The sequence below is a fragment of the Myxine glutinosa genome, chromosome 7 (genome assembly GCF_964187855.1).
Source record: "Myxine glutinosa chromosome 7, kmMyxGlut1.1, whole genome shotgun sequence".
Taxonomy (NCBI): Eukaryota; Metazoa; Chordata; class Myxini; order Myxiniformes; family Myxinidae; genus Myxine; species Myxine glutinosa.
Window position 1 is genome coordinate 121,627,112 of NC_136267.1, and position 10,276 is coordinate 121,637,387.

Below are 10,276 nucleotides of genomic sequence, written 5' to 3' on the forward strand. Positions count from 1 at the left end.
AATTACCCACAGTAACACGAGACATGATCTCACACCATTATCAGCAATTCTGTCACCTTTAAAAGAGTTTGATATCCCTGGATGGTAACATCAAAAGGCAATGAGAGCATCGTTCCATCACGAGACTCGTCACGGTTTAAACGGAGCAGCGAGGACGTGGAGGAGCCATTGGAATGATGGTGTGTCTTGGGAAACAGAATGATGCATATTTTGGACAAGATTCGTATATGCAAACTGTTTACCACCATCTCGTATCGTCCCCAATCCAAAACACATGATCTTTTCTACTTTCGTTAACCCACCCCAAACAACCCTCCTCCTTCCACATTTCCAGTTTTCCCTCCTTAGAGTTTCCTTCTGTATCCATCTTGTACATCCCATGCATCCTCTCCTGCCCTCCATTCCTATACCCACACTCATTGATTGTCCAAGTTTCCTTCTATCTTGGCCTTCTACTCTGCTGTTGGTGTTTCCCCCCTCTCTCTACTGTTCCTTGTTCATTCTGCTATGTCCTGATCCATTCAGTGCGCTTGCTCTTTCACAAACCCCGACTATGTATACAAGAAGCTATAGCAATGCTCCTGCGTCGTCCCTGCCCGTGACAACGGGTAAATACCCTCCTTGACTGTCTTAAAAATGAACAAGTTTGTTTTAAATTCCTTCAGCTGTTCTCAAGTATCATATTTTTACCAGACATGACAGGTTTCGCATGACTTGGTGAAGCGGTTTCAGAGAAGGGTTTTTTAAATATCGGATTTCAAAGTTATATGGCTGCCAAACCACGTGACATATGACCTTAAAAATGTACACTCCGCATATGCATGGGTAGGGGATCACGTTTGTGAAGTTTCATGTTGATTGGATAAGGTTCGTTTTTCTTTCCAAGATGGCTGCCAAACCACGTGACTTACGACGTCATCATTTTCAAACTATATGTAGCAATGGTGTTAGATGATATTTGTAAAGTTTCGCATCGATAGGTTAAGCGGTTACTGAAATATAATTATTTAATATTTCCTTCAATCCAACATGAGTGCCACACCATGTGACCGATGACATTTTCGTGATCAACTTTTAATCGTCAATGACACACGTAAAGTTTCGAATCGATCACTTCGGTGGTTTTGGAGAATATGTTTTTTAATGATTTTAGGTTACCTCCAATATGGCTGCCATGACCATGTGACCTATGATGTCATAAATTTAATATTTCAATACAAATGGGTCATAGATGATGTGCATGGAATTTCAGATTTTTAGGATAAGGCATTCGATTAAAACATTTATGGCTGGTATACCACTTCACCTATGATGTCATCATTATCATGCTTTTGTTCCCCATTGGGAGTACTCGACAATGTGTCAAGTTTCAAATTTTTCCATTCAGCGGTTTCTGAGAAATATTTTTTTAAATTATTTGCGTTTAATTCAAGACGACTGCCCTTGCATGTGACATATGACGTCACAATTATAATTACATTATACATGAGTGCAATAATTTGGGGGTAGAGGTGGGGGAATGGGAGAGTTTTTATCTATTTATGTGAAAGTGACAGGTCATATAATGAAAGCTGATCGCACAGAAAGGGGGAAAATAAAATCGCACATTTTTAGCAGGCGAGGCACCGCTCAACACTGCGGGCCCGAACGCATGCAGGTGGGGGAAAGGGGAGGAGGGAGAGCTGCCTTTGTTCGTCGATCGATGTACTTTTTACTTTTTAAAGGGAGGAAATAAATAAAATAGTGAGAGGATGAGTAGGGGAAGAGGAGTGAGGCAGGAGAGGAGATTGAGGCGGGAGAGGAGAGTGAGGCGGGAGAGGAGTGAGGGTTGGAGAGGAATTGAGGAGGGAAGAGGAATGAGGAGGGGAGAGGAGAGTGCGGTTTGGAGAGGAGTGAGTGTTGGAGAGAAATGAGGGTTGGAGAGGAGTGAGGGAGTGAGGCTTTTACCCATTTTGTAAAACTCTTCGTGCAACATCTACCTTGAGATGTGCAAATGTCATGCACGTCTATGCCCGTAGTTTTCCCACAGGTTCCCCACTAGTCTAATTAATAAAATTCATGGGATATTTATCTCTCTGTTCACGTTTTTTTTTGCAAAAACCGCTGGGCCGACAACCACCAAATTTGGCACACAGACCAAGTCCGACCCGGGAATTGTCCGAAGGATATTTTCATCCACCACCTCAGCCTTTAAAGATCCCGAAGATCCCTAATACCTTTTTTGACATGCTTGAGAGATTGGATTACATACTTGAGAGAAAACTTTTTACATGCACGGGAGATTAGACCCCTTAAGATCCCGAAGACCCCAAAGTCTCATAACACCATTAAGATGCATGAAGACCTCAAACACCCTTAAGACCCTTTAAAACCCAGAATACCCCAAAGACCCTTTGGACTCCAAAAACACTTAAGACCCTAAAGATCCCCAAGACCTTTTAAGACTCTTAAGACCCTTTCAGGCCATTAAGATCCCAAAGACCCTTAAGATCCCGAATATTCTTTAAGACCTCAAAGACCCTTAACACCCAGAAGACCATCAAGCCCCTTTAGACTCCAAAGACCCTTTAGGCATGGAAGACCCTTTAAGACCCCTTTACCCACTGGCATTGCCTCAACCCACCGTTTATATAAATACAAACCGGCATCGACTTAACTAACTCCCCTCTTAAGTAAACCCAATCAGTGATTCGTACTTATGAAAATCAGCATTTTGGATGAAGAGCCCTTGGAGTTCACTCGGCCCGTCATTACTTTAATCATTGTAGTCCTCCCAATTTTTTTGCCTTCACAACTCGGAGATTATAACGTGGAGATTTCACCACATACTACCTAGGCTCGGCTGCAGAAGCCTTCACGGCGATCCTGCTGGTTAATTTGTTGTGGCAATCTGTACATGCACCAATAAAATACATCAAAACTACAATGCCAAAAGTTTACCTTCAAACAGAGGTCTGTAGCGGCTGCCGCTGGGGTTACACAATCGCCTTGCACCTATCAAGGACGCGGAGCGATCACCAGGCCGGGCTCGTCCAGGACGCCCGGGCAGGCCCGCGCTCGACTTGCCAGGCCTCGGTCGGGACGCCCGGGCAGGCTCGCCCTCGGCTTGCCAGGCCGCAGCCGGCCCGCGGGGCCACGCCCCCTGGCGCCAGGCCTGGGCAAACCCCCTGGCGGAATAGATATATATTGCCGACCGTAAAACGTTTTTCCCAGAGTGCCTGAGTGTTTGATTCTAATAAAGCAGCTCAGATGAATTCAAGCTTTTTGTCGCGTCCATTCTTTCGATCGACGTGGGAGCCACAGCTCCTTCATTGGTGACCTATCGACATGGACATGGCAGTCGCCCTTAAACTGCCTACCTTCTGGGAGGCTCACGCGGCGGTTTGGTTCGCACAAGCGGAGTCCCTGTTCGCCCTGCGAGGCATCACGGCGGACGACACCCGCTTCCACCACGTGGTCGCTGCGCTCGGTTCAGCCACCGCAGCCCGCGCCCTGAGCCTCCTCGAGAGACCGCCAGCCGCGGACAAATACGGCGCGATTAAGAAGCTTCTCCTCGATGCTTTCGCCCTCCCAGCGGCGGAACGCGCACGGCGCCTGCTCGATTTGCCGGAGCTCGGCGACACGCGCCCTTCCGAGCGAATGGACTACATGCTTTCGCTGCTCGGCGAGCACTCTCCGGCATTCCTGTTCCGGGAGCTGTTCCTCCGTCAGCTGCCTAACCCGGTACGCCTCGCCCTGGCAAGCACGACGATCACAGATCCCCGGGCCCTTGCCAGAGAAGCCGACAAAATCTCCGCCGCGGGACAGCGCATCGCAGCGGCGACATGGGACCCGCCGCCGCCTGATGCACCATCCATGGCGCCCGAGCACCCGGCGCGTTCGACGGCCGAACTGCCGACGCAATTGGCGGCCGCTATACCGAGCCGACCACGTTCAGCACGACGTCCGAAGCCTCCACCCGACCAAGCGTGGTGTTCCTATCATGCCAGGTTCGGACAGAAGGCCCGGACATGCCGACCCCCGTGCACCTTCGGCGGGTCGGGAAACGGCCAGGCCGGCGTTCATTACCTGCCATGAACGCCGGCCACAGTCACACGGGCAACTTACTGTTCATCACGGATAAAGCGTCCGGACGGCGCTTCCTGTGCGACACCGGCGCCCAAGTGAGCGTCATGCCCGCCTCTGACCAGGACAGGCAATCCGCGGTTTGCGGCCCCTCCTTGGTTGCGGCCAACGGATCGACTATCCGCACCTTCGGCCCGCGCAACGTCACCCTCTGCTTCGGCGGCCAACGCTTCGCTTGGACGTTTGTAACCGCCAACGTGCCCATGGCTCTGCTCGGCGCCGACTTCCTCTGCGCACACGGACTGCTGGTGGACGTCCAACGGCGTCGTTTAATCAACGCTGAAACCTTCAGCTCCCTGGTATGCACATTGAGCAGCTCCGCGCCGACCGAGCTGGCATGCACCGTCCCGGCGGCGAACGAGTTTGCTCGCCTGCTCGCGGAGTTCCCGGCCCTCACGCGGCCGACGTTTTCGGCCGTCGCAGTACGGCATGGGATCGAGCACCACATACCAACCACGGGCCCGCCGGTCTACGCCAGGGCCCGCCGCCTCGACCCAGCCAAGCTTGCCGTTGCGAAGGCCGAATTCGACGCGTTGGAGCACCTCGGCATCGTGCGGCGCTCCGATAGCGCGTGGGCCTCGCCACTGCACATCGTGCCAAAGCCGGGGGGTGGATGGCGCCCGTGTGGCGACTACCGCCGTCTTAATGACGCTACAACACCCGACAGGTACCCGATCCCGCATATCCAAGACTTCTCCGCCCGTCTGGCGGGACGGGTCATTTTTTCAAAAATTGATCTCATACGGGGATATCACCAGGTACCTGTCAGGGCGGCCGACGTCCCTAAAACGGCAGTCATCACGCCGTTCGGCTTATTCGAGTTCTTGCGGATGCCGTTTGGTCTCAAGAACGCGGCTCAGGCGTTCCAGCGCTTGATGGACGGCGTGCTGCGTGACCTGCCGTTCCTTTTCGTTTACCTGGACGACATCCTCGTCGCCAGCACGTCCCGGGCCGAGCACCTCCTCCACCTCCGAACACTGTTCGGACGCCTCAGCGAGCACGGCCTCATCGTCAACCCGGCCAAATGCCACTTCGGCACGACGGCCGTTGATTTTTTGGGCCACCACATCACCAAGAACGGGGCTGTGCCGCTGCCAACCAAGGTCGAGGCCATCACCACTTTCCCGCGTCCCCGCACCATAAAGGCCCTGCAGGAATTCCTGGGAATGGTGAATTTTTATCACCGCTTCGTGCCCCGCGCTGCTCAACTCATGCGGCCCCTCTACGAAGCCCTCCGGGGCAAGCCGGCCAAGCACGACATCGCCTGGTCCGCAGCAATGGATGCGGCCTTCCAAAGCTCAAAGCGGGCCCTCGCCGACGCAACACTGCTCGCTCACCCGGTGCTCAACGCTCCCATCGCCCTCACCACGGATGCCTCCGACTACGCGGTGGGCGCCGTACATGAGCAATGGGTGAACGGGGTTTGGCAGCCACTCGCTTTTTTCAGCCGGCAGCTCCGGCCGAACGAGCTCAAATACAGCACGTTTGACCGGGAGCTCCTCGGTCTACACCTGGCCGTCCGCCATTTCCGCCACCTCCTGGAGGGCCGACCTTTCACGGCGTTCGTCGACCACAAGCCGTTGGTTTACGCCATGGCCAAGGTCACGGAGCCATGGTCGGCCCGCCAACAGCGCCACCTCTCCGCCGTGTCGGAGTTTACCACGGACATCCGGCACGTCGCCGGCAAAAACAACGCCGTGGCCGACTGTCTTTCCCGGGCCAGCGCGAACGCGGTCCACCTGGGCGTGGATTTTGCGCTCATGGCGGCGGACCAAACCACCGACACCACGGTGCAAGCCCTCCGGGCGGCGGACACGGGCCTCCGCCTGGCCGACATCCCCTGCGCGGACACTGTCCTGCTCTGCGACGTCTCCCAAGGCCGGCCTCGCCCCATCGTGCCCGTCACCTGGCAACGCCGCATCTTCGCCTCCCTCCACGGCCTTTCCCACCCGGGCCGGAAAGCTTCCCAGAAGCTGGTGTCGGCGCGTTTCGTCTGGCACGGCCTTCGTCGGGACGTCCGCGATTGGACCAGCGCCTGCACCGCCTGCCAACGGGCCAAGGTCCACCGACACACCCAGGCCCCGCTGGCACCTTTCACCGTGCCCGAACGACGTTTCGACCACGTCAACGTGGATCTGGTGGGCCCCCTTCCCCCATCACGAGGGTTCACACACCTGCTCACCATGGTGGACAGGACCACCAGGTGGCCGGAGGCCGTTCCCCTCGTCTCCACCACCACCGCCGACGTGGCGCAGGCCTTCATCGCCACCTGGGTCGCCCGCTTCGGCGCACCGGCGGACATCTCGTCAGACCGCGGACCACAGTTCACCTCCGAGCTGTGGGGCGCGGTCGCCCGCAACCTGGGGGTCAAGCTCCACCGTACTACGGCCTACCACCCCCAAGCAAACGGGTTGTGCGAGCGATTCCACCGCTCCATGAAGGCCGCGCTCATGGCCGGCCTTCAAGACGGCGGTTGGGCCGACCGGCTGCCGTGGGTCCTTTTGGGCCTTCGCACGGCCCCCAAGGAGGACCTCCAGGCATCCACCGCCGAGCTGGTCTATGGCCAGGTGCTACGCGTCCCGGGCGAATTCGTGCCCGACGCTACCAGCCCCTGGTCCGCAGCTCGCCAGCGCTCGGACCTCCAGGAGGCCGCCCGACGGTTTGCCCCCGTGCCGACATCCCACCACGGTGACCCCCAGTCCTACGTCCCCCCAGCACTCCGCACCGCGGAGTATGTTTTTGTGCGTCACGACGCACATCGGCGGCCACTCCAGCCGCCGTACGACGGGCCCTTCCGGGTGCTGCGACGGGACGACAAGTCGTTCGTCATCGACATCGGCGGCAGGTCGGACCGGATTGCAGTGGACCGCCTCAAGCCGGCGCACGTGGACGTCGACCACCCACCACGGGTGGCCCTCCCGCCGCGGCGAGGCCGCCCCCCGTCCACGGTGCCCCCCACTCGACCGCCCACCACCTCACCGGACCCCCTCCCACGACCCACCAGGGGTCGCTTCGGCCGGGTCATCAGGACCCCCCTCAAGTTGACCCTGTCGGTGCAAGTCGATTCTGGGGGGACGTGTGTAGCGGCTGCCGCTGGGGTTACACAATCGCCTTGCACCTATCAAGGACGCGGAGCGATCACCAGGCCGGGCTCGTCCAGGACGCCCGGGCAGGCCCGCGCTCGACTTGCCAGGCCTCGGTCGGGACGCCCGGGCAGGCTCGCCCTCGGCTTGCCAGGCCGCAGCCGGCCCGCGGGGCCACGCCCCCTGGCGCCAGGCCTGGGCAAACCCCCTGGCGGAATAGATATATATTGCCGACCGTAAAACGTTTTTCCCAGAGTGCCTGAGTGTTTGATTCTAATAAAGCAGCTCAGATGAATTCAAGCTTTTTGTCGCGTCCATTCTTTCGATCGACGTGGGAGCCACAGCTCCTTCAGGTCCTTCAAAGAGAAATTCAAGTGGGAATTGTCGGATATATTAAAAAGATATCAAGTTACACGGAGCACAAAATGTTATTTGATCCTTTTGAAATCTCAAACAAACATGGCAAGACTCCAACACGAGGTGGATGAACGTTAATTTTTTGGTATGAGTTGATGTAGAAGTGACGGGTCGTTTAATGGAAGCAGATGGCACAAAATGGGGGAAATAAAATAACATAACTATTTTAGCAGGCGAGGCACCGCCCGAGCCACCGCACGTTGCACAAACACATGCACTTGGGGGGGGGGGGGGTGGGGTGGGGGTGTGAGTTTGAAGAAGAAGATAGAAGCAATTGTTGCTCCGTAATGTTTTCTGAATTTGAATAAAAAGTTTCTCGGTGAGTCTGAAATTTATAGCTCGAAACAACATGCTGGAACTCCAACACAAGTTGAACGAAGGTTATATGTTTTCACCCCAATCTGTTTGTCTGTCTATATTTGTCTGCCTGTTTGTCTGTGAGAAGGATATCTCAAAAAGTTGTGGACAAGTTATGAAAAAATTAGGTGGATGGGTTGGTAAGGCGACAATATCAAAGTGGTTCGATTTTGGTTCAGGTCCAGATGCGTATCCGGCATACCGGTGCCGGTGGGATACAAAACGTAAACTGTTCAGCCTGGTGTACGTATGCGCTCCACCGAGTGACGTAGTTTATTTATTTATGCACACTTTACCATCCCCACAACCTACATATTTATTTATTATTTGTTAAAATGTAAAAAAGTTTTTTTTAAAATATGCTACAAACGTTTTTGGAATTTGTTTCAGTGTGTTGGAGAACACTATATATAGATAGTCCATAAAACTACCCAAACCTCTTATTCCACAAACTCGGTGACCCCACAGCCAAAAATGAGGCTTCTGCTCCTCGAACCCCTCAGGAAACACGAGCTCCGGTGGCTAAATATGGAGCAATGTCTATTCGGGACTTTAATGCAGGATGGACAGGTTTTTGTTTCCTATTCATCTTCAAATTACACAATAGTTTGTTACCATGACAAGAACAGCCATAACACTGTCACAATGACTTTGGAGTAGTTTGCCCTGAATGTAGGGAAACCTACCATGTGGTCCGTTTCATCGTCTAAGAACACACAATCAAGGGAAAGTGAAATGCTCAATCTTTAGTCAACTAAAGTTGTGGAAGCACACCAGATATACTATTTGAATATTTATCGGGATTTATTAATTTTATTCGAATTATTCTATTCTGTATGTACACTCACTTGGAGGCTTGGTTTTAGGATGTGCGTCATTCTTTTGCTCTGACGCATATAGAGCCACACCTCGTTCCCCACATATATAAATGTACTCAAAGCAACTTTTACTTGATAAAATCTATATATTGTGTAAATATGTGATGCCATATCTTTAACGAGGCGTGACTCTGTGTGTGGAGGTTCATCAGTGAGTGCATGGGAGTGTTTTAGGCAAATATATATAGTCTCCACTGATGATATGTAGGTCGCATAGTGACTGAAATATATATATATATAGATTTTGATTTTGATTTTAAAAAAATCGCTCGATAGTGCCTAAACCTTTAAAATTAATGACAGTTATATACGAGTACACATTCGCATAAATAAATACAAAACAATCACCAGCCATTTGAACACAAATAATAAAACAATTCAAATAATAAATAAAAACACAAAGTCGAAGTTGGTGGTAAGGCTTCTTCTTTTTCTTCCTGAATGTCATCATACTTTACTCAGAAACGTGATGAACGGCACATTCACCAGCAGATATTGTATGAGAAGGTAAAATGACGACTTGACATTTGTGATGGGTCACTGATTTGGATGTAATTGCTTTTACATTATATTTGCCCTCATTTCAAATATGTAAATGTGTCTTTTTCGCTTGAGCAACGCCGGGTACTCCAGCTATAAACGCTTATATGCTTTACTCGGGGTACAACTACAAACACAACTTTGTCTGGGGGGTAACATTGGCTATGTGGCTGCTACCTAATTCGGGGGTGTGGGGGACCGGGAGAGGGGCGTGAGTTCTCTATGTAAATGTGTACCATGTAGCGTTACCTGGTGATGGTGGCAGAGTGTATTACAATTTCCTTTTTTACCCCCCCCCCCCCCCCCTCCTGGGGCGGGAGGGGTGTGGATTTTGCAAGTATCATGCTCTGCATGACGTCTTCGCGTTTGTTTGTTTTCTTGTTTGTTTGTTTATCCGGGCGATATCTCAGCCATCCATTGAGCTATGAAGCTGAAATTTGGGAACAATAGTGAGCAAGTGCTTTGGCATAAATGGTATTTTTTGTTTTTTGATTAATCGATCAATTAATTAATTACTTGAATTCCATGGACATTATGAATTCCACAATCGACAAATCAACAAAGTATTTGGGAGCATGAGGATCAGCAAAGTGCTCAGATAAGAATGCCAAACAGGCCAACTCGGTTTCACTGATGTATGTTTTGAGGTCATCTCATCTCGATGCTCAAATAGCTTAACTTACAAAATGTGTCATGATGTCTGGATGTCTGTCCGTCCAGTTGTCTGTCCATCTGTCTATCTGTTCGTTCGTCTGTTAGCTCTTTGCTATTTTTGCTACTCCTCCCTTATCAACTGGCTGATTGGTCTGAAACCTGACACATCAATACAAGACAGTATCCCGAACAATCACTCGGGTTTCAATTTTTCGATTTCGG